Source organism: Triticum aestivum, chromosome 5A (genome assembly GCF_018294505.1).
Source record: "Triticum aestivum cultivar Chinese Spring chromosome 5A, IWGSC CS RefSeq v2.1, whole genome shotgun sequence".
In the NCBI taxonomy this organism is placed as follows: domain Eukaryota; kingdom Viridiplantae; phylum Streptophyta; class Magnoliopsida; order Poales; family Poaceae; genus Triticum; species Triticum aestivum.
Window position 1 is genome coordinate 296,128,243 of NC_057806.1, and position 13,119 is coordinate 296,141,361.

Genomic DNA, 13,119 nt, shown 5'->3' on the forward strand with positions numbered 1-13,119 from the left:
GTCTCCGGGGATAAGTGACGTGCGCGCCACCGAAGTCTCGTCGTCTCCTCTAGGAATCTGGGCACCGTGACCACCGTCCGTCCCACCTGCCAAGGGAGTGCCATACACGAAAGACGACGAGACGAGACGAGACCACCAGACATACTATACTGCATCGTGTACGAATACGACGCGTAGGACTCCAGGTCTCATCCCTTCCCTTTAAATCCGTTCAAACTAGCGTGGCCGTCGCCGTGTCAGGCGGCCATATATAAGCCCTTGTCGCCCGGCGTCATCTATATTCCCCCGCGTTCCATCGATCGTGGTATCGCCGCGTACGTGGCTCGCGACCACATGATGACCGTCAGCTGCAGGCTCGTGGCGGTCGCCGTGGCGCTGGCGCTGGCGGCGGCGCTCCTGTCGTCATCGCCACTGCACGGCGACGTGCGGGAGGTGGTGGAGATACGCGACGTGGAGCTGATCCCCGTGGACGGCGGCGCCGCGGGGCCGGAGAGCGTGGCGTTCGGCGTGGGCGGCGAGGGCCCCTACGCGGGCGTGTCGGACGGGAGGGTCATCCGGTGGCTCCCGGAGGAGGGCCGCTGGGTCGACCACTCCTCCGCCGCCGCGCCAGAGCTGTAAGCCTTCGCACTACCGTGTCTCCTTGCTTCTCCGATTCCATACTGCATCTGCATGGGTTGCATGATCCTCCTCAAAGTAGACGAATTAGCAGTTCAGTGATGGTGCTTTGCGCGATCCAGTTCTGATCAACTCAGTAGAGGTGTCAGTTCATTCCTTCTACTATAATTAACTCTCTGATTGACGGACGGCACGCCGCTCGATCGGAAACCGACGTTGTACTACGTACTACTACGGCGACTACGATTAATTAGAACCGCCGATTAGCTAAATCGTTTGGTAATGGTGTCACGTCACAGTATGGCTGCTCCTGCTTTTGCCGCGCTACCCGCCGGAGACAGAATTGTCGATGGCTCCACGCGCGGACAAGCAACCAAATGCTGCACTGTTGTTATCTTCTTCACCACAAGGCAAAAAGGCAATCACCGTCTGACGTAGCTACCCTCCCTGTCCTGTCTCCGACACCCGTGGCAAACTACCAATTGGATCCAGATTTTTCCCGGGGCGACTGACTACTGACAGGACAGATAGATGCTCCTACTATATCGTGGATCACATGCGAATTTTCTTTTCAAAAATGGAGGCCAGAGGCGATTAACGTAGATACACAGAGAATTGTACCTGCAGAGAATCCAAAATGTCATTTCTGACAAGAAAGCAAAAACAGACGATCACATCCCTTGAAATTATACACTTCTCCTGAATTTGGAAATATCTTCTTATAACAATAAAACGATTTATCTACACTGCTTTTAAGCAAGATCTTGATCCGATCATGTCAGAAATTCAGATAGCTAGCGTACCCCCATAAATCATGACTGGTAGAACAACAAAGTACTGCGTGTGTATCACGTGTGTAGTACTGTAGTCTGATATGTTTGCATTCTGATGAGAATGTAGGCGACGAGTAACAACACGACAACCTTTAAATTTCAGGTTAGTTGCAACTTGCAACCGTCAGAGAGAAACTCGTTTTTATTTTGTCAGAAAGGGACTACGGGCATGTACAATAGTTCTATCTTAGCAATGCCATGTATGATAAATGATGAGGTGGAGGAGAGAGAAATTATAAAAAAAGGCTTATCTTCTCTTATTTAAGAGAAGGCAAGAGGTGATCTCTTAACACAATATGTCTCACCATATTTTTAGGAATATCTAGTTATTGGAGATAAGGCTAAGAGATGACCCATTGTAGAACATGTTTTTTTGTCATATCTAAATTACATGTAAGACTTAAGATAAGATTGTCTTATCAACCATTGTACATGCCCTACTACACGAATGAACTTTGACATCTTAACTACGCCGATCTTCTCGGGATGATCATTTTTTTTTGCTGCTCCTAATGCAGCACTAAATTAAAGTTTATGGGCCTAGAGAAAGCGAAATAGTGTTGAGTATCAACATCATCCGCATTTACTTAACATCAAGGCGAGATAGCTCACGCTAAGCATATTTGGTTTGACTAAAGCTGATCAATTGTGTGGTCTGCAGATTGGATAGTTGCAGAGGATCCCAGGACCCGATGAAGGAGCACGAGTGTGGGCGCCCGCTGGGCCTCAAGTTCAACAATAAAACTGGGGAGTTGTACGTCGCAGATTCTTATTTTGGGCTGAGAGTGGTCAGCCCCGGGGATAACGTTTCAAGGCTGATTGGGCCTGGACAGCCTGGGAGCCCCTTCAGCTTCGCCAACGGCGTCGAGATTGACCAGGAAACTGGAGTTGTCTACTTCACCGAGACCAGCACGAGGTTCCACAGAAGGTAACGCCATCCCCTTCAGTTCTTCTGCTTACTTTGGTGAAGTTTTAGGCATATTTTAAGTGCATGAATATCCGCACGAATCAGGACAAATTCTCACATTCCAAACACACAAGCATCGTTATTTGTAGTACTACTAGTTAACCTAACGAGTGAGGCTTGTATTTCATTTGCAGGCAGTTCTTGAACATTGTCATATCCGGTGACGCCACTGGCAGATTGCTCAAATATGACCCTAACACCAAGGAGGTTCAAGTCTTGGTCGACGGCCTGGCATTCCCCAACGGCCTTCTCATGAGTGAAGACGGATCCCACCTTCTCCTCGCCGAGACCACAACTTGCAAGATCCACCGATACTGGCTCAAGACACCCAAGGCCTCAACCCTTGAGTAACTCGTGCAACTACCGGGCTTCCCAGACAACATCAAGGCGAGCCCGAGAGGCGGCTTCTGGGTCGGCCTCCATGGCAAGCGAGGTAAGATCGCCGAGTGGTCCACCTCTTTCCCGTGGTTGAGGAGGTTGGTCATGAAGCTGCCACCCCAACGCGTGCAGCGTGTCATGGCGTTCCTGAGCCGGTTTGGAAGTCAGGTGATTACGTTGAGGGTCAGCGAGGAGGGGAAGGTGTTGGAAGAGGTAATCGTGCATGACGCGGCGAGGAAGATGTTTGGATCCATCAGTGAACTGGAGGAAAGGTGTTGGAAAATTAGGCAAGTTCATGATTAATTCCAGTAAATAATTCATGACTAGAAGAGATACTAACATGCAAAAATCTAGCAAACTAGAAGAACAGCAAGACATGCATAACAGTAGCAAACACGTAACAGTAGCTGTAGAAACAGACATGAACAAAGGATGTTAGACGTACTGATCGTTAGCTATTATGGGTGCGACAGTGTTGATGACGATGTTGGCGACGATCTGCTGCTGACAGCGATGAATACGACGATGAGTAGCACCGCCCGACTTGGACGAAAGACGACCCGTGATGAAGAATTTGAGCAGTCGCGCACAGCGCTTCCCAAAAACCTAATTCGTCCTCTCCCGGTGCAGGATCGCAAAGACGAACGGTTCCGGAGACCTGCTCTCCCACGCGCCGATGCACGCCGGCGTTTGGGATGGAGTAGACTACGATGGCGGCGCAAGTTGTGAGATGAGGCAAAACCCTAGATGTTTTTCGGTGTATCTCTGGCCGCAGCCGATAGCTGTATATATATTAGGACTAGAGGCGGTATTGTGTCGCGACCACAATCCTAAACCAATTCGGTTTCTAATTCGTATACTTACCGAAAAAGAAATCAAAAAACTTGTCTACCAAGACATAAAAATAAAACGGCAAAAGGAAGCTGCGCTCCTGCAAGGAGACGGACCGGATTTCGGCGGACCATTCACGCGCATGTCGCATGTACGCGCCGCCTCGCCTCGCCACGGCCCGGCCCGGCCCGGCCAGGCCAGGCCAGGCCAGGCGAGGCGAGGCGAGCGAGCGCGCGCGTGTGGTTTTCCCTTTCTCTTCTCATACATCACTTAGAGTGGTAGAGAGAACCCACTATATAAAGAGGTCCAACTCTTCTTCAACTTCCAAGGTGGGACTAAACTTAGCACCACCACTTGCCATTTTACACATGGGCTTTGAGATTTCAGAAATTGCTATGGGCCTAGCCCATTAATTCTAACAATCCCCCACCAGATCTCAAATACCTATTTAGAGATTTGCCTTCTCTCACCACTTGTTTAATATACCAGTGTTTCAGCAGAGACTGTTAAGTTGAACTTCTGCCTAGAACTTTAAGCTACATCCATTCACAACTTGACAATGGACTATGCCTTGAATTGCTAGTTTTGTGTGAACAGGTTTCACTCAAAGTCTTAACCAGTACCTGACCGCCAGTAGGCTACCCCGCGGTTTGGAGCTTATACGTCATACTCCCTGGTCTCTTCGTGAGTTTACTAGAGATCACCCAAATCCCATAGACTGCGACGTTTACAGTTAGAACTCATATAGGTGTGTTCTTTCAAGACTGCTCTGTAGGATAGCATCTTTGCTAATTATAGCCAATAGAACCACATTAAGGCATGTTGCCAACCTGCCTTACAGATCTGAGCCTTACAGCTCTGAGAGTTTTGCATCTTCACTTGGAGACGATCATAAGTTATTACTCTCCTCAGTTAACCAATAGCTTGTTCTTCCCAGATCCTAATTCACGGGATCTCCGATCACAAAGGTTGGGTTACTACTATGGTGTAACATCTATGGGTCTCATACCCATCTCCCTCGATGCAATATCTATCACATTTCGTGATAGTCCCTTTGTAAAGGGATCTGCCAGGTTTTTATCTATTTGTATATACGTAACAGTTATTACTCCGGAGTTTCTCAACTTCCTGACAGACTTCAAACGTCTTTTCACGTGTCTTGATGACTTTGCATTATCTTTAGAACTGTTCACTTTAGCGATAACCGTTTGATTATCACAATTCATAAGAATAGCCGGTACAGTTTTTTCAACAACCGGCAAGTCCATCAAGAGCTCACGCAGCCATTCTGCCTCAACAGTAGCTGCGTCCAAAGCAGTTAATTCTGCTTCCATAGTTGACCTCGTCAATATGGTTTGCTTGCAAGACCTCCATGACACTGCGCCACCACCATGAGTAAATACATACCCACTTGTTGCGTAAAGTACATCAACATCGGAGATCCAATTTGAATCACTATATCCTTCTAGCACAGCAGGATGCCCTGAATAAGTAATTCCGTAACTCATAGTACCTCTCAGATAGCGCAAGACCCTTTCTAGTGCATGCCAATGATCATCACCCGGGTTGGACATGAACCTACTCAGTTTGCTCACAGCAAAAGAGATATCTGGTCTTGTAGCGCTAGCTAAGTACATGAGTGAACCGACAATTTGAGAGTATCTTAATTGATCTCTCGTTTCTTTCTTGTTCTTTCTGAGTGTCACGCTGGGATCATAAGGTGTTGGAGAAGACTTGCTATCCATAAAACCGAATCGGTTCAAGACCTTCTCAACATAGTGAGATTGCGTTAATGTAATCCCACTCTCATCCTTAATAAGTTTGATGTTTAGAATTACATCGGCTTCTCCCAGATCTTTCATGTCAAAACTTTTTGATAGAAAAAACTTGACCTCATTAATTGCATTAATGTTTGTACCAAAGATCAGTATGTCGTCCACATACAAACATAATATGACACTATTGCCCCCACCATGGCGATAGTAAACACACCTATCAGCCTCGTTAATGACAAATCCTGCAGAAGTCAAAGTTCTTTCAAACTTCTCATGCCATTGCTTAGGTGCCTGTTTCAGACCATACAAAGATTTTAACAACTTGCACACCTTTCTCTCTTCACCCTTTACCACAAACCCGTCAGGCTGATCCATATAGATCTCCTCTTCCAACTCTCCATTGAGAAAAGCTGTCTTTACATCCATTTGATGAATGATAAGACCATAAGAGGCAGCCAAGGAAAGTAACACTCGAATGGTGGTCATTCTAGCAACGGGTGAATAGGTGTCAAAGTAATCTTCGCCTTCTTTCTGAGTGTAGCCCTTGGCCACTAGCCACGCCTTGTATTTATCAATAGTATCATCAGGCTTTAGCTTCTTTTTGAACACCCACTTACAGCCCACAGGTTTACAACCATATGGTCTATCAGTTAGTTCCCAAGTTCCATTAGAAAGAATTGAGTCCATCTCATTATGAACAGCTTCTTTCCAATCATCTACATCCGGAGATGCATATGCTTCTGCAATCGTCTTGGGTGTGTCGTCCACAAGGTATACAATGAAATCATCACCAAAGGATTTTGCAATCCTTTGTCTCTTGTTCCTTCTAGGAACTTCATTGTTATCCTTCTCAAGGACTTCCTCATGTGATTGTTCGAAATATTCATCAGTTGTACTAGATTCAGGAATTATCTCAGAAGAAAATCTAGCAATGCTATGCATATCTTTCATAGGAAATATGTTCTCAAAAAATGTTGCATCACGAGATTCCATTATAGTATCAACATGCATATCAGGTACTTCAGATTTTACCACTAAAAACCTATAAGCAATGCTCCGTTGAGCATACCCTAGAAAGACACAATCCACTGTCTTTGGTCCAAGTTTGCGTTTCTTAGGAATAGGAATATTGACCTTTGCCAAACATCCCCAAGTGCACAAATAAGAAAGTGATGGTTTTCTCCCAACCCACTCCTCATAAGGGGTTTTCTCTTTATTATTATTGGGAACTCTATTCAGGACATGACATGAAGTCAATAGAGCCTCCCCCCACCATGCCTTAGATAAACCAGCAGTGTCTAACATGGCATTCACCAAGTCAGTCAATGTGCGGTTTTTCCTCTCGGCCACTCCATTTGATCGAGGTGAATAGGGAGGCGTCCTCTCATGAATAATACCATGTTCCTCACAAAATTCATCAAAAACTTTTGGAAAATACTCTCCACCACGATCGGACCTAAGACGCTTGATCTTTCTCTCTAGTTGATTTTCAACTTCAGCTTTATAGATTTTAAAGTAGTCTAATGCTTCATCTTTAGTTTGCAACAAATAAACATAGCAAAATCTAGTCGCATCATCAATCAAAGTCATGAAATATCTCTTTCCACCTTTTGTCAACACATCATTCATCTCACAAAGATCAGAATGTATGAGTTCTAGAGGTGCCAAGTTTCTCTCCTCGGCAGCCTCATGAGGCTTCCGAGGTTGCTTAGATTGCACACAACTATGGAACTTAGAACCTTTGGCAATTGTGAAGGTTGGAATTAAACTCATGCTGGATAGCCGAGACATTAAACCAAAATTAATATGACATAAACGAGAGTGCCAACTACTTGCATCATCTTTAACACTAGCACAAATTTGGTTTATTGACTTATTGCAAAAATCTGAAAGAGAAAAGCGGAACAAGCCTCCGCACTCATAGCCTTTTCCTATAAATTGTCCAAATCTTGACACGATTACTTTATTGGACTCTAAAACTACCTTAAATCCATCTCGACATAGAAGGGAGCCGCTAACTAGATTCTTGTTCATAGTAGGGACATGCTGCACGTTCCTTAGTTGCACGATCTTTCCCGAAGTAAACTTCAGATCCACCGTGCCAATGCCACGAACAGAAGCATGTGACCCATTCCCCATTAGGACGGAAGAATCCCTTGCGACCTGATAAGAAGCAAACAGGGAGATGTCAGCACACACATGAACGTTAGCACCCGAATCAATCCACCACGAAGATGATTGAAATACTGAAAGCACAATAGGTAAATTACCATACCCATCAGTATTGCTAGCGGTCACCATGTTGACAGTCTTGGAGCTTGTTTTCCCTCTACGGTCTGCACGTTCAGGGCATTCCTTGGAAAAGTGTCCAGGCTTCCCACAGGCGTAGCACTCTAGCTCAGCCTTGTTGAACTTCTTCTTCTTGAAGGTAGTAGTCTTGGTAGGCTTGTTGGAAACAGGTTTGTTCTTCCCTTTGTTCTTGTTCTGTGGGTACCTCTACACCATGTTAGCAGTAGGCTGAACCTCACCTCCTTTTTCAGTGGTATCTTTAGCCCGAGCTTTTTCTTCAACATCAAGAGATGCAATCAGATTTTCAACTGATATCTCCTGTCTCTTATGCTTCAGAGTTGTGGCGAAATTCCTCCATGAAGGAGGCAACTTTGCAATCATGCACCCAGCCACGAATTTGTCGGGTAGAACACATTTAAGGAGTTCAAGCTCCTTCACAATGCACTGTATCTCATGAGCTTGTTCAACCACAGAACGGTTATTGTCCATCTTGTAGTCATGAAAACTCTCCATGATGTACAGTTCACTGCCTGCATCTGTTGCACCGAATTTTGCATTCAGTGCATCCCACAGAATTTTTCCGTCGTTTATGTGCATGTACACATCACACAGACGGTCAGCAAGAACACTCAGAATGCATCCCACAAACATAGTATTGGCTTCCTGGAATTTTCTCCGATCTTCGTCGGTCATTCCCTCTGGAGCACCAACACTAGCGTGGAAAACTTTCAGAGCAGTAAGCCAGAGCGTGGTCTTCACCTGCCACCTCTTAAAGTGCACACCGGTAAACTTATCCGGCCTCAATGCATCAGCGAATCCAGCCATAGTTAACTCAGGAAATTGCCTATAATTAGGTTTTTGGATTGTTGGAAAATTAGGCAAGTTCATGATTAATTCCAGTAAATAATTCATGACTAGAAGAGATACTAACATGCAAAAATCTAGCAAACTAGAAGAACAACAAGACATGCATAACAGCAGCAAACACGTAATAGTAGCTGTAGAAACAGACATGAACAGAGGATGTTAGACGTACTGATCGTTAGCTATTATGGGTGCGACAGTGTTGATGACGATGTTGGCGACGATCTGCTGCTGACAGCGATGAATACGATGATGAGTAGCACCGCCCGACTTGGACGGAAGACGACCTGTGATGACGAATTTGAGCAGTCGCGCACAGCGCTTCCCAAAAATCTAATTCGTCCTCTCCCGGTGCAGGATCGCAAAGACGAACGGTTCCGGAGACCTGCTCTCCCATGCGCCGATGCACGCCGGCGTTTGGGATGGAGTAGACTACGATGGCAGCGTAAGTTGTGAGATGAGGCAAAACCCTAGATGTTTTTCGGTGTATCTCTGGCCGCAGCCGGTAGCTGTATATATATTAGGACAAGAGGCGGTATTGTGTCGCGACCACAATCCCAAACTGACTCGGTTTCTAATTTGTATACTTACCGAACAAGAAATCAAAAAACTTGTCTGCCAAGACATAAAAATAAAACGGCAAAAGGAAGCTGCGCTCCTGCAAGGAGACGGACCGGATTTCGGCGGACCATTCACGCGCATGTCGCATGTACGCGCCGCCTCGCCTCGCCTCGCCTCGCCACGGCCCGGCCAGGCCAGGCCAGGCCAGGCGAGGCGAGGCGAGCGAGCGCGCGCGTGTGGTTTTCCCTTTCTCTTCTCATACATCACTTAGAGTGGTAGAGAGAACCCACTATATAAAGAGGTCCAACTCTTCTTCAACTTCCAAGGTGGGACTAAACTTAGCACCACCACTTGCCATTTTACACATGGGCTTTGAGATTTCAGAAATTGCTATGGGCCTAACCCATTAATTCTAACAATCCCCCACCAGATCTCAAATACCTATTTAGAGATTTGCCTTCTCTCACCACTTGTTTAATATACCAGTGTTTCAGCAGAGACTGTTAAGTTGAACTTCTGCCTAGAACTTTAAGCTACATCCATTCACAACTTGACAATGGACTATGCCTTGAATTGCTAGTTTTGTGTGAACAGGTTTCACTCAAAGTCTTAACCAGTACCTGACCGCCAGTAGGCTACCCCGCGGTTTGGAGCTTATACGTCATACTCCCTGGTCTCTTCGTGAGTTTACTAGAGATCACCCAAATCTCATAGACTGCGACGTTTACAGTCAGAACTCATATAGGTGTGTTCTTTCAAGACTGCTCTGTAGGATAGCATCTTTGCTAATTATAGCCAATAGAACCACATTAAGGCATGTTGCCAACTTGCCTTACAGATCTGAGCCTTACAGCTCTGAGAGTTTTGCATCTTCACTTGGAGACGATCATAAGTTATTACTCTCCTCAGTTAACCAATAGCTTGTTCTTCCCAGATCCTAATTCACGGGATCTCCGATCACAAAGGTTGGGTTACTACTATGGTGTAACATCTATGGGTCTCATACCCATCTCCCTCGATGCAATATCTATCACATTTCGTGATAGTCCCTTTGTAAAGGGATCTGCCAGGTTTTTGTCTGTTTGTATATACGTAACAGTTATTACTCCGGAGTTTCTCAACTTCCTGACAGACTTCAAACGTCTTTTCACGTGTCTTGATGACTTTGCATTATCTTTAGAACTGTTCACTTTAGCGATAACCGTTTGATTATCACAATTCATTAGAATAGCCAGTACAGGTTTTTCAACAACCGGCAAGTCCATCAAGAGCTCACGCAGCCATTCTGCCTCAACAGTAGCTGTGTCCAAAGCAGTTAATTCTGCTTCCATAGTTGACCTCGTCAATATGGTTTGCTTGCAAGACCTCCATGACACTGCGCCACCACCATGAGTAAATACATACCCACTTGTTGCGTAAAGTACATCAACATCGGAGATCCAATTTGAATCACTATATCCTTCTAGCACAGCAGGATGCCCTGAATAAGTAATTCTGTAACTCATAGTACCTCTCAGATAGCGCAAGACCCTTTCTAGTGCATGCCAATGATCATCACCCGGGTTGGACATGAACCTACTCAGTTTGCTCACAGCAAAAGAGATATCTGGTCTTGTAGCGCTAGCTAAGTACATGAGTGAACCGACAATTTGAGAGTATCTTAATTGATCTCTCGTTTCTTTCTTGTTCTTTCTGAGTGTCATGCTGGGATCATAAGGTGTTGGATAAGACTTGCTATCCATAAAACCGAATCGGTTCAAGACCTTCTCAACATAGTGAGATTGCGTTAATGTAATCCCACTCTCATCCTTAATAAGTTTGATGTTTACAATTACATCGGCTTCTCCCAGATCTTTCATGTCAAAACTTTTTGATAGAAAAAACTTGACCTCATTAATTGCATTAATGTTTGTACCAAAGATCAGTATGTCGTCCACATACAAACATAATATGACACTATTGCCCCCACCATGGCGATAGTAAACACACCTATCAGCCTCGTTAATGACAAATCCTGCAGAAGTCAAAGTTCTTTCAAACTTCTCATGCCATTGCTTAGGTGCCTGTTTCAGACCATACAAAGATTTTAACAACTTGCACACCTTTCTCTCTTCACCCTTTACCACAAACCCGTCAGGCTGATCCATATAGATCTCCTCTTCCAACTCTCCATTGAGAAAAGCTGCCTTTACATCCATTTGATGAATGACAAGACCATAAGAGGCAGCCAAGGAAAGTAACACTCGAATGGTGGTCATTCTAGCAACGGGTGAATAGGTGTCAAAGTAATCTTCTCCTTCTTTCTGAGTGTAGCCCTTGGCCACTAGCCGCGCCTTGTATTTATCAATAGTACCATCAGGCTTTAGCTTCTTTTTGAACACCCACTTACAGCCCACAGGTTTACAACCATATGGTCTATCAGTTAGTGCCCAAGTTCCATTAGAAAGAATTGAGTCCATCTCATTATGAACAGCTTCTTTCCAATCATCTACATCCGGAGATGCATATGCTTCTGCAATCGTCTTGGGTGTGTCGTCCACAAGGTATACAATGAAATCATCACCAAAGGATTTTGCAATCCTTTGTCTCTTGTTCCTTCTAGGAACTTCATTGTTATCCTTCTCAAGGACTTCCTCATGTGATTGTTCGAAATATTCATGAGTTGTACTAGATTCAGGAATTATCTCAGAATAAAATCAAGCAATGCTATGCATATCTTTCATAGGAAATATGTTCTCAAAAAATGTTGCATCACGAGATTCCATTATAGTATCAACATGCATATCATGTACTTCAGATTTTACCACTAAAAACCTATAAGCAATGCTCCGTTGAGCATACCCTAGAAAGACACAATCCACTGTCTTTGGTCCAAGTTTGCGTTTCTTAGGAATAGGAATATTGACCTTTGCCAAACATCCCCAAGTGCGCAAATAAGAAAGTGATGGTTTTCTCCCAACCCACTCCTCATAAGGGGTTTTCTCTTTATTATTATTGGGAACTCTATTCAGGATATGACATGAAGTCAATAGAGCCTCCCCCCACCATGCCTTAGATAAACCAGCAGTGTCTAACATGGCATTCACCAAGTCAGTCAATGTGCGGTTTTTCCTCTCGGCCACTCCATTTGATTGAGGTGAATAGGGAGGCGTCCTCTCATGAATAATACCATGTTCCTCACAAAATTCATCAAAAACTTTTGGAAAATACTCTCCACCACGATCGGACCTAAGACGCTTGATCTTTCTCTCTAGTTGATTTTCAACTTCAGCTTTATAGATTTTAAAGTAGTCTAATGCTTCATCTTTAGTTTGCAACAAATAAACATAGAAAAATCTAGTCGCATCATCAATCAAAGTCATGAAATATCTCTTTCCACCTTTTGTCAACACACCATTCATCTCACAAAGATCAGAATGTATGAGTTCTAGAGGTGCCAAGTTTCTCTCCTCGGCAGCCTTATGAGGCTTTCGAGGTTGCTTAGATTGCACACAACTATGGCACTTAGAACCTTTGGCAACTGTGAAGTTCAGAATTAAACTCATGCTGGATAGCCGAGACATTAAACCAAAATTAATATGACATAAACGAGAGTGCCAAATACTTGCATCATCTTTAACACTAGCACAAATTTGGTTTATTGACTTATTGCAAAAATCTGAAAGAGAAAAGAGGAACAAGCCTCCGCACTCATAGCCTTTTCCTATAAATTGTCCAAATCTTGACACGATTACTTTATTGGACTCTAAAACTACCTTAAATCCATCTCGACATAGAAGGGAGCCGCTAACTAGATTCTTGTTCATAGTAGGGACATGCTACATGTTCCTTAGTTGCACGATCTTTCCCGAAGTAAACTTCAGATCCACCGTGCCAATGCCACGAACAGAAGCATGTGACCCATTCCCCATTAGGACGGAAGAATCCCTTGCGACCTGATAAGAAGTAAACAGGGAGATGTCAGCACACACATGAACGTTAGCACCCGAATCAATCCACCACGAAG

At 44.6% G+C, this 13,119-nt stretch overlaps 1 pseudogene; it reads left to right on the plus strand.

The window, feature by feature from the left end:
- The first annotated feature begins 226 nt into the window (after nucleotides 1-226).
- The window catches only part of LOC123106826 (protein STRICTOSIDINE SYNTHASE-LIKE 10-like), a 29,149-nt pseudogene continuing 16,256 nt past the window's right edge, over nucleotides 227-13,119 (plus strand).